We start from the raw sequence: 17275 nt of genomic DNA on the forward strand, positions 1-17275 counted from the left end.
AGGGCGCACAGGGAGGGCGCGCGGGGAGCCGCCAAGGGCACGCGCAGGGAGGGTGCGCGGGGGAAGAAGGAAGGGGAGGGGGAGGGGAAGAGAGAGAGGGAGAGGGGAGGGCAGCTCACCTCGGGGTCCAAATCCGGCGATCACCATCTCCAAAACCTAGGGCACAACGGGGGAGAGAGAAAGAGGTGGAGGAGAGGAAGTTGCTGCGCGGGAAAAATTGAATGAGGAGAAAGGGAGAGAAGGGAGGGGGCGCGCACACATGGGGAGGGGTAGGGCGCTAGGGGCACGCGGGCCAAGGCCGGGCCGAGCTGGGCCAGGCCAGGCTGGGCTGGGCTGGGCCGCACCGCGGTTCAAAATCCTGCGGCACGCACAACCACAGATTTGAGACCAAGCATGAAACGAAATCCGCAACGAGACAAGACAGACGCGCGATTAAACACGACATCAGACAAAACAAATATGCTTCGGCAATATGCAACACCCATGACAACTTAGGTTTTTGTTGACACACGATACAGACACCAGTCGCTATACTGCTTTGAAATTGGGAAGAAGGAGCGAAACGGGAAGAGAAAGGAGAGTAACGCCTGAATTTGGTGAGTATAAAAAGAAGAAAAAAAATTCTACCCCCAAATTCAGGGCGTTACAAACCTATCCCCCTTAAAAGAATCTTGCCCTCGAGATTCAAGGTTGGCCAGCAAAGAGTTCGGGATACTTGGCCATCAGATCATCTTCACGCTACCAGGTTGCTTCTTCCTCAAAGTGATGACTCCATCTGACTTTGCACATTCTGATAGTTTTCCTCCGAGTGACCCTGTCTGCAGTCTCAAGAATCTGCGCTGTCTTCTGTATGTAGGTCAAGTCTTCTTGGACTTCCAGACCTTCCACTGGCAATTGCTCTTCTGGCACACGCGGACACTTCTTCAACTAAGACACATGAAAGACATCATGCACCGCTGACAAACCTTCTAGCAGACTAAGCTGATAGGCCACTTCTCCATGCTTTGCGAGAATCTGATACAGACCAACATATCGGGGTGCTAGCTTGCCTTTGACTCTGAATCTTCTAACTCCTCTGATAGGCGATACCTTCAAGTAGACAAAATCTCCAACTTCCAAACTAAGCTCTCTCCTTCTTGTGTCTGCATAGCTTCGCTGCCTTGATTGCGCTATCTTCAGGTTCTCTCGAACCATCTTGATGTTCTCTTTAGCTTCGAGCAAAATATCTGGCCCAAACACTTGCTTTTCTCCAGGCTGATCCCATTTCAACGAAGTTCTACAACTCCTTCCATAAAGCGCCTGAAATGGTGACATCTTCAAGCTGGCCTGGTAACTGTTGTTATAGGAGACTTCTGCAACGGACAGGCTCTCAACATATCTTCAAGGATTTGATTAGTTCTTTCAATCTGACCGTCTATCTGCGGATGATAGGCCGAACTGAAATTCAGATGTGTACCCAAGGCTTCATGTAACTGCTGCCAGAAATGAGAGGTGAACTGTGTTCCACTGTTTGACACTATCTTCTTCGGCACACCATGAAGACAAACGATTCGGGACATGTACAACTCTGCCAATACTGCACTACTGTAGCTAGTCTTGATAGGTATGAAGTGGGCTGACTTGGTTAAGCGGTCCACCACTACCCAAATGGAATCGTAGCTAGCTCGAGTGCGAGGCAATCCGACTATGAAGTCCATCCCGATTTCATCCCATTTCCACTGAGGAATTCGCAATGGTTGCAACAATCCAGCTGGCCTCTGATGCTCTGCCTTGATCCTTTGGCAACTATCACATATGGCCACATGCTCTGCGATCTCCCTCTTCATTCTGTACCACCAGAATTTCCTCTTTAGATCCTGATACATCTTCTCACTTCCAAGATGTATAGAATAAGCTGACTCATGAGCTTCCTTGAGGATCAACTCCCGAATGGACTGGACATTGCGAACACACAAACGGTCCTTGAACCATACCACACCTTCTGCATCTTCTCGAAAATCTTTACCTCTTCCTTCCAGAATCAATCGCCGGATTTCATTGATCTTCTCATCATTCTTCTGTGCTTCTCTGATCTCCCGCTCTAGGGTGGGTTCTAACTCAACTGTTACTCCTCGCAAGTTGTTCAGAAATCTGAGGCTCAACCTGTCAAACTCTTTGGCCAACTCATAAGGCATCGGATGTGCGACCATCATATTGACTTGACTTTTCCTGCTCAAAGCATCTACCACTATGTTCGCTTTGCCCGGATGGTAATGAATCTCCAATTCATAGTCTTTGATCAACTCTGACCATCTTCGTTGCCTCATATTCAGCTTCGACTGAGTGAATATGTACTTCAGACTCTTGTGATCGGTGTAGACATCACACTTCTGCCCATACAGATAATGCCTCCATGTCTTTAGTGCATGAACCACTACTACCAACTCTAGGTCATGGATTGGATAATTCTTCTCATGAACCTTCAGCTGTCGGGACGAGTAAGCTACAACTCTTCCCTCTTACACAACATGCATCCCAAGCCAGTTTAACAAGCATCGCAATACACCGAGAATGGCTTGTGCACATTAGGCAAGACTAAGACTGGCGCTGTAGTCAGCTTCTCTTTCAGCGCTTTAAAGGCTTCTTGACACTTTGGGTCCACTTGAACTCCGCTTTGTTGGCTATAAAGCTGTCATCAGTTTCTCAATATTCGAGAACCCTTTAATGTTCACCGATAATACCCGGCCATTCCAATGAAACTCTTGATTCCTCGAGCATCTGTTGGCGCTTTCCAGTTCAAAATATCTGCCACTTTGTTTGGATCCACAGCCAATCCATCTTTGTTTATTATGTGACCCAAGAACAGAACTTCATCAATCCAGAACTCGCACTTGCTCAACTTCGCATACAGCTGGTGCTCTCGCAATCTCTGCAATACCATCTTCAAATGATCCACATGCTCCTCCTCACTTTGAGAATATATAAGAATATAATCAATAAATACTACCACAAACTTGTCAAGATAATCCATGAATACACTGTTCATCAGATTCATGAAGAAGGCTGGTGCGTTTGTTAGACCAAAGGACATAATAGTGAACTCATACAACCCATACTTGGTAATGAATGTCGTCTTTGGAATGTCTGAAGGTCGAATCCTGAGCTGGTGATAACGTAACCTCAGATCTATCTTTGAGAACACGCTGGCTCCTCTCAACTGGTCGAACAGATCTTCTATTCTGGGCAAGGGGTACTTGTTCTTGATTGTGACCTCATTCAGAGCTCGATAATCGATACACATCCTCCTAGTGCCATCTTTCTTCTCCACGAACAGGACAGGGGCGGCCCAAGGCGAGGTGCTTGGCCTTATATAACCTTTCTCTGATAGCACATCGATCTGCTTCTTAAGTTCAACCAACTTTGGTCCAGATACCCTATAAGCTCTTTTAGAAATGGGGGCGGTGCCAGGCAGAAGCTCTATGGCAAACTCAACTTTCCGCTCAGGTGGCATACCTGGTAAATCCTTCGGGAACACATCCGGAAACTCTGACACAACTTTGATAGTCTCGAGTGGATCTGCCTCCTTGCTATCAATTGCCATCTGATGACAACCTCCTTTCCTAGGCTCAAGTGAGACTAACTCAGCTACTACTTCTTCTCCTAGTGGGGACACCAACTTAATTATCCTCTTATCACAACTGATAATTGCTTGGTACATATCTAGCCAATTCATCCCTAGGATGACATCTATTCCCTGAGTACCCATTACTATAAGATTAGCGAGAAACACTATCCCCCTTATTTCCACACTTACAATCAAGCAAATGCTATCGGCTCGAATTCTACCACCGGCTGAGTCAATTTGAATTGGTGTTGACATGGAAGTTATTGGAAGATTATGTGCTTCTACCCATGATGCAGTAATAAAAAAAATGTGTTGCTCCAGTATCAAATAACACTTCTGCAATATGGGAATCGATTGGAAACATACCTACTATCATGTTGGGTGTTTCCTGGACTGCTTCAGCCTCCAAATGGTTCAGTCTCCCATGATTGTAGCGTGTCTGGGAGCGGTTGCCTGCTCCTGGCTAAGACACATTTTGCTTTGCTGGGGCACTAGGACCTGACTGCTGTTGGGCTGCCTTCTTCGGACATTGCATCACCCAATGGCCTTGCTCTCCACAATGGGAACATGCTCTGCTTCCGCCTTGAACGGGGGCTGCTTGACTGCTCTGGTTGGTTGCTGGGGCAGGGAGGTAAGGTGCCTGCTGATTCTGCCTCTGGAACTGACTCCCTCCTGACTGATTGTTTTGGCAATTCTACTGCTGGTGCTGAGGGTACTGCCTTTGAAACTGCTGCTGCTGAGGTGGGCAGCTATTCTGCCTGAACTGCTGAGGCGAGTTGCCTGAGAAACGGGGGCGATTGTTGCATCCAAGCTGAGGTCCACTAATCTTGCGCTTGCGATCCTCCATCTCCTTGCGCTTCTTCTCTGCCATGATTGCTCTGTCGATCAGATGATGAAATGTGGGGAAGGTATGGTTCATCAGCTGATAGTGCAGGGGATCGACTAAGCCTCTCAAGAAACATACTGCCTCTTGGCATCTGTGTTGACATCCTCAGGAGCATAGCGGGACAACTGCAGAAACCTGTCTTGGTACTCACTGACAGACATGGGCCCTTGCTTGAGCGCTAGGAACTCCTCCTTCTTCACTGTCATCAGACCTGCTGGAACATGATACTGACGGAAATTTTCCCTGAATTCCTCCCAAGTGATGGTGTCGGGGTTGGCGTGGGTGGTGAGATAGGACTCCCACCAAGACTGAGCTGCTCCTCTCAACAGATAGGGACCATACAGAACTTTCTCCCTGTCGTCGCACTGAGCGGTGTACAACTCCCGCTCCACGGTACGCAGCCAATTTTCGGCATCCATGGGGTCAGAAGAGTGAACGAACACTAGGGGATGACCTCTCATGAATTCAGCACGCTTGTCTCTGGGCATCTGAGGCATCTAAGGCTGAGGTGGGGGCTGATACTGTTGCTGCTGAATAGTGGCCAGAGTCTGACCAATGGCTTGGACTGCCTAAGTCTGCATCAAGAACATCTGCTCTATCATCATCGGGGGTGGTGGTGGCAACTGCTGCTGGGGTGCCTCATCCTGTGGTGCTGCCTGCTCCTTCTTAGCACACCTTCCTCCTCTGCGCCTGTTGTCTGACATCTGCAGAATGCAATCACACATCAGAAATTATCTTGCAAACCTTGCAGCATAAGAAAAGAGTATAGAATCCTTCCACAATACTAAACAGATAAGCATCTTCACTGACTCCCAATACAGGCCAACACAGCTTCTCACATAAAGAGGAAAGTAGATTAAAAGGGCTTCCCAACTAGATGGCTAATTTTATTAATATTAACAAGTAGACCAAAGTGCAGGGGATACCCACACTGTGGCGACAGTCATTACAAAGATCCAAATCCATCATTGTTCATCATGACAAACATAAAAACACAGGACAAGCAAACTACCCTGTCTAACTAAGACTAACAGAGAGTAAGACTAATGCTAAGACTATTACTTCTATTTTTAAGCATTAATTACAAGATCTGACACTGACGATCTATGGTTCTAAATTTATCCTGGTCCTGCAGTCGGGGTTACCATAAGCATGGTGTCCATGCTGAGGTGAGCGGTACGGGTGCTGAGTCCCGATGGGGGCGGGAGAACCATCCACTAGGTGACGATGCTCCGCGCGCTCAGCCCGCAACTAGGCAACCTCAGCACGAGCCCTACTCAGCTCATCTAAAGCATGGTCCAGCTCCATGTTTAGCATGGTGGCTAGGTTGACTGTGCTGCTCAACCTGGGATTGTCCTCACCAATAGGTGAGACAACCACACCTCATGTGCTGCCAGATGGACGGCGGGGGTAATACCTCAGGTTAAGACCATCGACCACCCCACCGAACACTGAGCAGTAGTGCGAAAGCGCACGCCGTGCGGCATCTTGCATGACCGCCTCAGCTAAGTCCCGCTCAGAGACAGAGTAGTGCTCTGAGCAAACCTCTGCACCCCAGAGACTGTTCTCTGGACGACGCACCAAGCAAGTCACCTCCAAGCGGTCCGGGTAAACCTCACGACTGTGCTAGAAGACAACACAATGATACTCGAAAGACCATGTACGTCGGTCAAGTGCCTGGCGTAGCAAGGTGTCGAGCGCATCGTGAAAGTGACACCCGCGAGCGGCATCACGAGTGATGGGTCGAGCAACCCATCCCTCTGGCTCCTGCTCCTCTAAAAGGTCGATGTTGTGGCTCGAGCTGCTGTCATCATCTCCATCGTCGGGGTCTCCTCCAGCAGCTAATCCATCGGCCGGGACACCCAGTGGTGGTGCAGGGGGCGCCTCCAGTGGGGGCATAGGAGAGCAGCTCATCACAGACTCTACCTCCTGCTGAAGCGAGGAAGAAGAGCCCTGCTGCTCCAACTCCTGTTGCTGACGCTCCTGCTCCTTGTGCAGGCGGTGGTGCAGCCTCTCCAAATGGCTAGACTGACTAGTCACCGGACGGCGAAGCGGACGCTCCGCGAGACGAGAAGGCAAGAAAGGAATGATTGACTCCGTGCAGTGTGTCTAAGATGAGCCATCTACAAAAGATACTGTAAGCATAAGAGTGAGAATAGAACTAGTATGACCAGAAAGTAAACCATAAAAAATTAGGATTTAGAATAAAACAAATTTTTCAGCAAGGTATAATATATATAGTAGAACATAGTTTTGGTCGATATGACCAACATTTTGAAGGGATACCAAAGTCAAGGTGATAATAGGGGTCTATAATCCTTAGAGTGACCATTCTACTCTAGGTTAGCGGTCCTACTGTAAGCACGGCTTTGATACCACCTATGCCACACCCGGTTTTCGAAGGCAAATCGAATGCGAACCATGTATGTGCTAGGATCAGCAATTCACGTACACAGCAGTTACATAACTGGACATCATCACAAAATGCTCAAATAATAACATAAAAGAAGGTATAATAGTTGATTACATGATGATGTCCGAGACATCCACATAGTCTTTAACAATTATCAAAGTGCAGAAAAGAAACGTAGATACACACGGCCTACACAGACAGCCGACTGGGGGTTTGCCGCTAACCCACGCCTAGAACTCATCGTACTCTTGGAACTCCTGAAAGTCCTCCTCCACGACTTCATCTTCTCCTGAGCAGTGGTTGCATTGCTAACAACCTGGGGGGTTTGGTGTGTAAAGCAAGGGTGAGTACACATCAACATACTCAACAATATGTCCCATTTGGTTGTAGTGGACTAGCTTTATGTGGGGTTAAATCAAGCAGTCGCTTTTAGTTGGACAGGTTATTATACACTAGTAGAGAGCCAGGTTTTAGCATTAACACAGGTTGTTAACCCAAAGTAACCTTTCCAAATGGAAATAATACCACTTACCATTACCATAAGCATAATCATAACCATCATCCTCATTACCACCTGTAAACCAAACATCTCTGATCAAAGTATCTCTAATCAAAGGAGCTCCCTTGGCTGCTCATAATAGCAAGCATGACTGATATATCAGTTTCATAACACTCTGCAGAGGTTGCGCACTTTACCCACAAGTCGTGATTCCCTCTTGCCTCGGGCCGATCAAACCCTTAAACACTTCCAAGTTGAATAGGCAGGGTTTCACTATGTAGCCTTTACAAAGATTTCGTGAGGATGTAGCCGCCCGTTAGGTTTCCTAAATGTACCGCACTCCTCCCCAAGGGGCAAACCAACCTTGGCAGAACAAGCCGCATACACCGAGCCTCATTGACGGCACGACGGCGAAGCGAACTACACCCCAGTTCCTCTAATTATTTAGCTAAGGGCGTCCCATTCCACCCTCATGGTTGCACTGTTTTCCCGGGCGGTCATCCAACGAACCAGTCCTTGCGGAGAGGCACTCGAGAAACAGCTCGAGTCCCCTTAAATGTCACAGTACCATCATCATAATCAAAAAGGAAAACAACGTATCATAGATAATGTCATCATGTTCATTGATTAATGTGGAGCACTAGAATATAGCTAAACCAGATAACCCAACCAAAATAGGTAAACAAGGACAAGATAAACAAAAGCTAGTCAATCCTTAGTTATAAACTGTGTAAATGCAGGGAGTGAATTATAAGAATGAATAGGACATAAATGGGTCAAGGGACACTTGCCTTCACCAACCGACTGCTGCTTAGGGTCTTCACCTGCAACTCCTTCGGACTCCACCAACTGACCGTTATCTATACGAGTTCAAACACACATTCTACAAATTTAATATAAAAAAACAGTACACCATATAATAGAATGTAATAAATAAACAGATGCTCGACGCAGGGCTCACACCTACGCCTAAGCGAGAAAGAGGGAATAACAGTCGAGGCTACAGTCGAAGAGCGATCACGTTACGCTGTTATAAATTAGAGTACTCGTCTAAACAGAATAGAATTAATTTGGCCATCGCGTTATGCATAGGGTAAAGTCATGTTCCATGTTTAATCATTATGAAAAAATCAAAGTAAATTTAAAAGGATTGTCGCACGGCGAAGCACGCGACACAACACTTAGACTGAATTAAGAACAAAATGTTTGCTTCGAGAAAGATAGACCTTGTGCAGCTTGTCAGGCAGGGAAACAGGTGGGAAGCACTCATCACAGCAAGAATGTGATGACAACATCAAGACCACTGGAGCTTCTTCACATGGATCTTTTTGGACCCGTTGCCTACCTTAGCATCGGGGGAAGTAAGTATGGCCTTGTTATTGTTGATGATTTTTCCCGATTCACTTGGGTGTTCTTTTTGCAGAACAAATCAGAAACCCAAGGGACCCTAAAGCGCTTTCTAAGGAGGGCTCAAAACGAATTTGAGCTCAAGGTGAAAAAGATAAGAAGCGACAATGGGTCCGAGTTCAAGAATCTGCAAGTGGAGGAGTATCATGAGGAGGAAGGTGTCAAGCACGAGTTCTCCGCTCCCTACACACCACAACAAAATGGTGTGGTAGAAAGGAAGAACATGACACTTATCGACATGGCGAGGACGATGCTTGGAGAGTTCAAGACGCCCGAGCAGTTTTGGTCGGAAGCTGTGAACACAGCCTGCCACACCATAAACCGGCTATATCTGCATCGCCTCCTTAAGAAGACCTCCTACGAACTCCTTACCGGTAACAAACCCAATGTTTCTTACTTTCGTGTATTTGGGAGCAAATGCTACATTTTGGTGAAGAAAGGTAGACATTCTAAATTTGCTCCCAAAGCTGTAGAAGGTTTTTTACTAGGGTATGACTCAAATACAAAGGCGTATAGAGTCTTCAACAAATCATCGGGTTTGGTTGAAGTCTCTAGCGACGTTGTATTTGATGAGACTAATGGCTCTCCAAGAGAGCAAGTTGATCTTGATGACTTAGATGAAGAAGATATTCCGACGGCCGCAATGCGCACGATGGCGATTGTAGATGTGCGACCATAGGAACAACAGGAACAAGATCAGTCTTCTTCCTCAACAATGGTGCATCCCCTAACTCAATATGATGGATAGGTTCCTCAAGAAGAAGCGCATGATCAAGGGGGAGCATAAGAAGAACAAGTTATGGAGGAAGAAGCACCACTGGCCCCTCCAACTCAAGTCCGAGCGACGATCCAAAGAAATCACCCCGTCGATCAGATTCTGGGTGACATAAGCAAGGGAGTAACAACTCGCTCACGTTTAGCTAATTTTTGTGAGCATTACTCGTTTGTCTCTTCTATTGAACCTTTCAGGGTAGAAGAGGCCTTGCAGGATCCGGACTGGGTGTTGGCCATATAGGAAGAGCTCAACAACTTCAAGAGGAATGAAGTTTGGAGCCTGGTGCCACGTCCCAAGCAAAATGTTGTGGGAACCAAGTGGGTGTTCCGCAACAAGAAAGACGAGCACGGAGTGGTGACAAGAAACAAGGCTCGACTTGTGGCAAAAGGTTATGCCCAAGTCACAGGTTTGGATTTCGAGGAGACTTTTGCTCCTTGTTGGGGCGAAGACAAAGACGCCACCCTTCGCTCGAGGCCTTCGCTGCAGTCGCCGGTCCGACGGAGACATAACGGGCAGGGACACCCTTAGCTTTATTCGGCACCAGACGAAGGCCTGCGACGGCGTCATCCCACCGTGCGGCCTCGTCCAGCCCAGAGGCCCACGTGTGATCCGGCCCATTGTAACGGGCCCTGCGTGGCCGCCGCGTGTTACGGGCCTAATTTGTAAGGCATTCCTGTAATTACAGTCTGTAACCCTGCTTTATGGGAATATTCTGGGGATAACCTAGGTGGCTGAGGGCACATGCGTCCTTAACACAAGGCGCTGGGGCGCTCAGATACCTATAAATACCCCCGGACAGTGCCCGTGAGAGGCCAGATTAACAGATCTATTGCCATCTAGCGCGTAAACCCTATTAACGCCACTGTTCACCCTTGTTGGCCCCCCTTTCGACCGAGAGCAAGTTCCAACATTTGGCGCCCACCGTTCGTGCTACGAGAAAACCACCCGCGATGGCACCCAAGAGAGCTAACCCGAAGGCTGACGAGGCTGCGAAGGCAGCACTGCTTGCCGCAATAAAGGGCAAGGCCCTCGCCCTCACCCAATCCACCCACCAAGAGGCCACTGAAGACAACGTTCCCCGCACCTGCGAAGACGACACTCTCCGCACCTGCGGCCCTGAAGGACAATCGCAGCCACCCCCAGGCTTCGCCCCACTGGAGGGCGCGGACCTCACCGAGGATGGTGAAGTCCTCGGCGTCTCAGCGGAAGAACAGCTACAGCTGCGCGCCCTGCGCCTCAAGAACCGCAATCTTTAGAGGCACAAAGAGATACTGGAGGCCAAGCGCCAGCGCGTGTCCGCACTAGCCAAAGTGCGGCAAATGATACGCGACGAAGAGCAGAAGGCCCAAGACCTCGAGCGGGAGATCGCGCTGATGCAGCGCGAAGGCCACCTTGGCCTGCAGCACGGGCCACCCCTCCAGCAGCGCGCACAACTGGAAGACACGCGTGAAGGCCACCTCGGCCTGCAGCATGGGCCACCCCTGCAACACCGCGCACAACCGGAAGACCCGCGTTTCCCCCAGCGCGACCACACCTTCCCGCACGCCGTGCCATTCCAAGGGGTCAACTATCTCGACGAGCGAAGTCCCCTGGCGCCACACCTGCAAGTGACGCCTTGGCCAGCTAACTTCCGGGCAGGGACCTATCCCAAGTACAACGGCAGCACCGACCCGGCACAGTACATAATGAGTTATCAGGTCGCCGTTGCATCTTCTGGAGGGGACGGCGCCACAATGGCGAAGTCTTTCATCATCGCCCTAGAAGGCCTAGCTCTCACCTGGTTCACCAGGTTGCCTCCGCTGTCCATTGATTCCTGGAGAAGCCTCCGGGACAAGTTCCTGCTCAACTTCCAAGGGTACCGCCCAAACACCGACGCCTTGGCCGAACTCTCGCTCTGCAAGCAGCTGGAAAAGGAGACTCTGCGGGAGTTTTACCGCAAATTTTTAACACTCAAGTCACAACTACCCTCAGTCGATGACCAGATCGCCATCCACTACGCTATTAGTGGCCTTCGTGCCGGCGTCCTTTACAGCCACTGCATCAGAGATCCGCCCAAGAACCTCCAGGAATTATATCAGCTGTTTGAAAAATAGGCCAAATCCGAAGAGCTCCACCAGCGTAAGGTTGAGTCTCAAAGGAAGCCAAAAGATGCTCCACAGTCCAGCCGCACGTGGACGAGGACTCCGCAGCCGGACTCCGGTCGAGACGGCCGCAATCAACAGCAAGTGCATAACATCGCCAACCAGCACCCCGCTGCTGACGCCCCTCGTCGCCAGGAGTATCCCCCCAGGGCCGCAGAAATGGAACTCGCGGTAGGGGTCGGGGGCGTGCGCAACCACCGCGCCGATTCTACTGCCTCTTCCATGGCGAAGACTGCGCCCACCAAACCAAAGACTGCCCAGAAACGAAAGCCACCAGAGACAGGATGGCACGGGCGCAACCAGCCGACAACCCCAGAGTTGTCGCACACACTTACCAGCAACCCCCTCCACCATATATCCACGCCCCGCCCCGCATCCACCGCACCACGCTTACCAACACCATCAGGAAGTACAAATCGTACCTCCCCCACCCCCACCACCACACCAGCAACATCAAAACATCCCCCATGCTCCAAAGCAGGAAGACTTCGCCGATCAGCCATATCACGGAGTCATTCACATGATAACTGGGGGGTCCAGCACTGACTTCGACACAAAGCGGCAGAAGCGGGACCACTACCGCAGCATCAACCACGTCGCCGTCACCGGCCCAGTCGTGCAGACAAAGTGGTCCCACATATCGCTAACCTTCGACGCACGAGACGTCGACCTGCGCAGCGCCCCCCACTGCGACGCCATGGTTATCAATTGCAGCGTGGCAGGCTGGGACCTGCACAAAGTCCTAGTTGACAATGGCAGTCAGGAGGACATCATCTTCCTCCACGCCTTCGATCGCATGGGCATAAGCCATAGCCTGCTCAAGCCTTCGGACAACCCGTTGTATGGCTTCGGCGGCAAGGGCACCTTTCCTGTCGGCAAAATAGAGTTGCCCCTCTCCTTCGGTGTAGCACCCAATGCACGAAGTGAGCAAGTGACCTTTGATATTGTGGATATGGTATATCCATACAACGCCATCATGGGCCGGGGCTCCATCAATAAGTTCGAAGCCGCCATTCACGGACTGTACCTATGTATGAAGATACCTGGTCCGTTAGGCGTTATTACGGTCTACGGCAACCAACAGACGGCGCGCAACATAGAGCGGGACTTCGTGCCCGGTCAGAGAAACGTGCACTGCCTCACGGCCCAGCGCGAGGTCCCCGCGCCCGCCAGCCCAACTGACAAACAGCACGACAAGGCACAGCTGCAGAGCAACGACGGGACAAAGACTGTCCCCCTCGATCAGGCCACGCCCAAGCAGACAGTCACTATCAACGAAGACCTCACTTCGCATGAAGAGGAGAAGCTCCTCTGCTGCCTTTCCAAGAACAAAGATGTCTTCGCCTGGTCAGCCCTCGATCTGGTCGGGGTCAGCCGTTCCATAATTGAGCACAGCTTGGGAATCGACCCCTCGGTAAGGCCGAAAAAACAGTGGCTTCGCAAGATGTCCGACGAGAAGACAGAGGCCGCCAAGGCAGAAGTGCACCGCCTCCTGGAAGCCAAATTCATCGAGCCGGTGGCTTACCCCACGTGGCTCTCCAATGTTGTGATGCTGCAGAAAAAGAGCGGGAAGTGGCGAATGTGCATCGACTTCACCAGTCTCAATAAGGCCTGCCCAAAGGACAATTTCCCGTTGCCGCGGATCAACAAAATAGTCGATAACGCGGCCGGATGCGAAGTCATGTCACTCATCGACTGCTTCTCCGGTTACCACCAGATATACATGAAGGAGGAAGACAAGGCTAGCACCAGCTTTATAACACCCTTCGGCACATATTGCTTCATCAGAATGCCGGAGGGACTCAAGAACGCCGGGTCCACCTTCTGCAGGCTTACCAAGACAGTGCTCAACGGGCAAGTTGGCAGAAATATATTCACATATGTGGACGACATCGTCGTCGCCAGCAAGAGCAAGGCGGACCATCTCGCTGACCTCGCCGAGACATTCGCGAACATGCGAGACGCACGACTCCGCCTAAACCCGGAAAAGTGCGTCTTCCGCGTTCGCCAAGGCAAAATATTGGGCTACCTGGTATCGCACAGCGGCATCGAGGCCAACCCAACCAAGATTTAGGCCATCATAAACATGACGCCTCCGCAGTCCGCCAGAGACGTCCAGCGCCTGACAGGCAGATTGGCCGCTCTCAACAGATTCATCTCCAGGTCCGCCGAGCGAAGTCTCCCCTTCCTCAAAACACTCCGTGGTGCAAAAGACTTCGCCTGGGGACCAGAGCGGGCGGCGGCCTTCGCCTCATTAAAATAGTACCTGACAGAGTTGGCCGTCCTTACAAGCCCCGACTCCTCGCTCCCCCTGTTGCTCTACGTCGTGGCTTCGCCGCATGCGGTCAGCGCGGCACTAGTGCAGGAGCAGACGGTTGAGGGCGTGGTCAGGCAGTGCCCCGTTTACTATGTCTCCGAAGTGCTGACACCGTCCAAGTGCAACATGACAGAGCTGGAGAAGATTGCCTACACAGTCGTTATCTCTTCGCGCAAATTGCGCCATTACTTCGAAGCATTCAAGGTCCGAGTCACCTCAGACAGGGGACTCGGCGAATTATTCAGAAACCCGGAGGCATCGGTGAGAATTGCCAAGTGGGCGGTCGAACTCTCCGGCTACCACATTAGCTTCGAGCCCAGGACAGCCATCAAGTCGCAAGTCCTGGCAGACTTCGTCGTCGACTGGACTGGGCCAACAACACAGCCAGACCCGTCCGCAGAGAAGGTTTGGACGATCCATTGCGACGGCGCATGGTGCCATGCGGGGGCAGGAGCCGCTGCAGTCATCACCTCACCAGTCAGGGTCAAGCACAGATATGCAGCACGCTCAGCTTCGCTCTGGAATCCGACAGATGCACAAATAATATAGCAGAATACGAAGCAGTCATCCTTGGCCTCCGCAAGCTAAGGGCCCTCGGAGTCACCACCTGCATCATCAAAACAGACTCCAAGGTAGTTGCCGGCCAAGTCGAGAAAGACTATGCAGCAAAGGACCCCGCGCTTATGCAATACCTCGCGGCCATCCGAAGCCTCGAGAGACAATTCAAGGGATTCACCATGCAGCATGTGGATCGGGCCAAGAATGAAGAGGCCAATGCATTGGCCAAGGCCGCCGCCAGGGGCGAGTCCTTACCCTCCGACGTGTTCTTTCATGTCATCGGCACGCCAGCCGTCCGGAGCCCCGAAGGGCTCCAAATAACTAATGACAGCGAGGGCCACCGCATAGTCAACCTTATCATAACCGAAGACTGGCAGGCACCAATAACCCTGTTCCTACAGGGGTACTATCATCCAACCGACATCAGTGAGGCCAAGCGCCTCAGACATCGAAGCCGAGACTTCGCACTGATTGAAGGCCAACTCTATAAGAAAGGGGTTAGTCAGCCAATGCTTAAGTGCGTCACCGAAACCGAAGGCATCCAGATCCTACGCGAAGTCCACAATGGCACGTGCGGCTCGCACGCAGGGCCAAGGGCCCTAGCTGCTAAGATGATCCGCCAAGGCTTTTACTGGCCCGCAATGATCTGCGCCGCAAATCGGGTCACAAGGTCCTGCGAAGCCTGCCAGAAGTTTTCTCCTCGGTCAGGCAGCCCCTCGCAGTATACAAAGTTGATCGCCCACACATGGCCTCTCCAGCGCTGGGGCCTGGACATTGTCAGGCCCCTGCCCACCGCTCAGGGGAACCTTAAGTTCGCCTTCGTCGCTATCGAGTACTTCACCAAATGGATCGAGGCAAGGGCTGTTTCCACAATGACATCAAAAACCGCCCAGAAATTCTTTTGGCAAAACATTGTTTGCCGCTTTGGAGTACCGTCCGAACTAACAGTTGACAACGGCAAGCAGTTTGACAGCCAAGACTTCAAGGATTTTTGCTTCTCCATTGGCACCAAGCTTGCCTTCGCCTCAGTCTATCATTCGCAGTCCAACGGAGTTGTGGAACGCGCCAATGGGAAAATCTTCACAGCTGCCAAAAAGATGCTCCTCGATGAAAAAAGGGCAGATGGACCGATTTGTTACCCGAGGCAGTCTGGGCACTAAACACGACTGAGTGCAGGGCGACCGGGTTTACTCCTTTCCGCCTTCTATACGGATCGGAGGCCATGACCCCACAAGAAATAAAACATGGGTCACCGCGAACAGTTCCGTCAGCCGTCCCTGACGTGGACGAGCCAACTTCAAAGGATCTCATTGACGGAGACCGAGTCTTCTCCCTACAGGCCCTAAACAAATACCAAGCCCAGACAAAATCATGGCGCGACCACGCAGTCATCCCGAGGGAATTCAGCGAAGGGGACCTCGTACTCGTCCGAACAGCTCGGACAGAGTCCAGGGGCAAGCTGGAGCCCAAGTGGGAGGGCCCCTTTATAGTCAAGACGAAAGCTTCCCCCAGCGCTTACAGGCTCACAACGCCAAACGGCAAAGACCTGGAGCACTCCTGGAACATTGACAACCTCCGCAAATTTTTTGTTTGACTCATCAAGGCTGATTCGCCCTTGTAATGGCTAGGCTAGAGTCCATTCAAATATTATTAGCCTATGCCGCTCACCACTCTTTCAGGTTGTTTCAAATGGATGTGAAGAGTGCCTTTCTCAACGGGCCAATCAAGGAGGAGGTGTATGTGGAACAACCCCCTGGCTTTGAGGATGACAGGTACCCCGACCATGTGTTCAAGCTCTCTAAGGCGCTCTATGAACTTAAGCAAGCCCCAAGAGCATGGTATGAATGCCTTAGAGATTTCTTAATTGCTAATGCTTTCAAGGTTGGGAAAGCTGATCCCACTCTTTTCACTAAGACTTGTGATGGTGATCTTTTTGTGTGCCAAATTTATGTCAATGACATAATATTTGGTTCTACTAACCAAAAGTCTCGTGAGGAGTTTAGCAGGGTGATGACTCAAAAGTTTGAGATGTTGATGATGGATGAGTTGAATTACTTCCTTGGGTTCCAAGTGAAGCAACTCAAGGATGGTACCTTCCTCTCCCAAACGAAATACACTCAAGATCTTCTCAAGAGGTTTGGGATGAAGGACGCCAAGCCCGCAAAGACACCGATGGGAACCGACGGGCACGTCGACCTCAACAAAGGAGGTAAGTCTGTTGATCAAAAGGCATACTAGTCTATGATAGGTTCCTTGCTTTATTTAAGTGCTAGTAGACCGGATATTATGCTAAGTGTATGCATGTGTGCAAGATATCAATCCGACCCCAAGGAATGTCACCTTGTGGCCGTTAAGCGAATTCTTAGATATTTAGTTTCTACGCCTTGCTTCGGGATCTGGTATCCAAAGGGGTCTACCTTTGACTTGATTGGATACTCAGACTCCGATTATGCTGGATGCAAGGTTGATAGGAAGAGTACATCAGGGACGTGCCAATTCCTAGGAAGGTCCCTGGTGTCTTGGAGTTCAAAGAAACAAACATCCGTTGCCCTATCCACCGCTGAGGCCGAGTATGTTGCCGCAGGATAGTGTTGCGCGCAACTACTTTGGATGAGGCAAACCCTCCGGGACTTTGGCTACAATCTTAGCAAAGTTCCACTCCTATGTGACAATGA

Source organism: Zea mays, chromosome 6 (assembly GCF_902167145.1).
Source record: "Zea mays cultivar B73 chromosome 6, Zm-B73-REFERENCE-NAM-5.0, whole genome shotgun sequence".
Taxonomy (NCBI): domain Eukaryota; kingdom Viridiplantae; phylum Streptophyta; class Magnoliopsida; order Poales; family Poaceae; genus Zea; species Zea mays.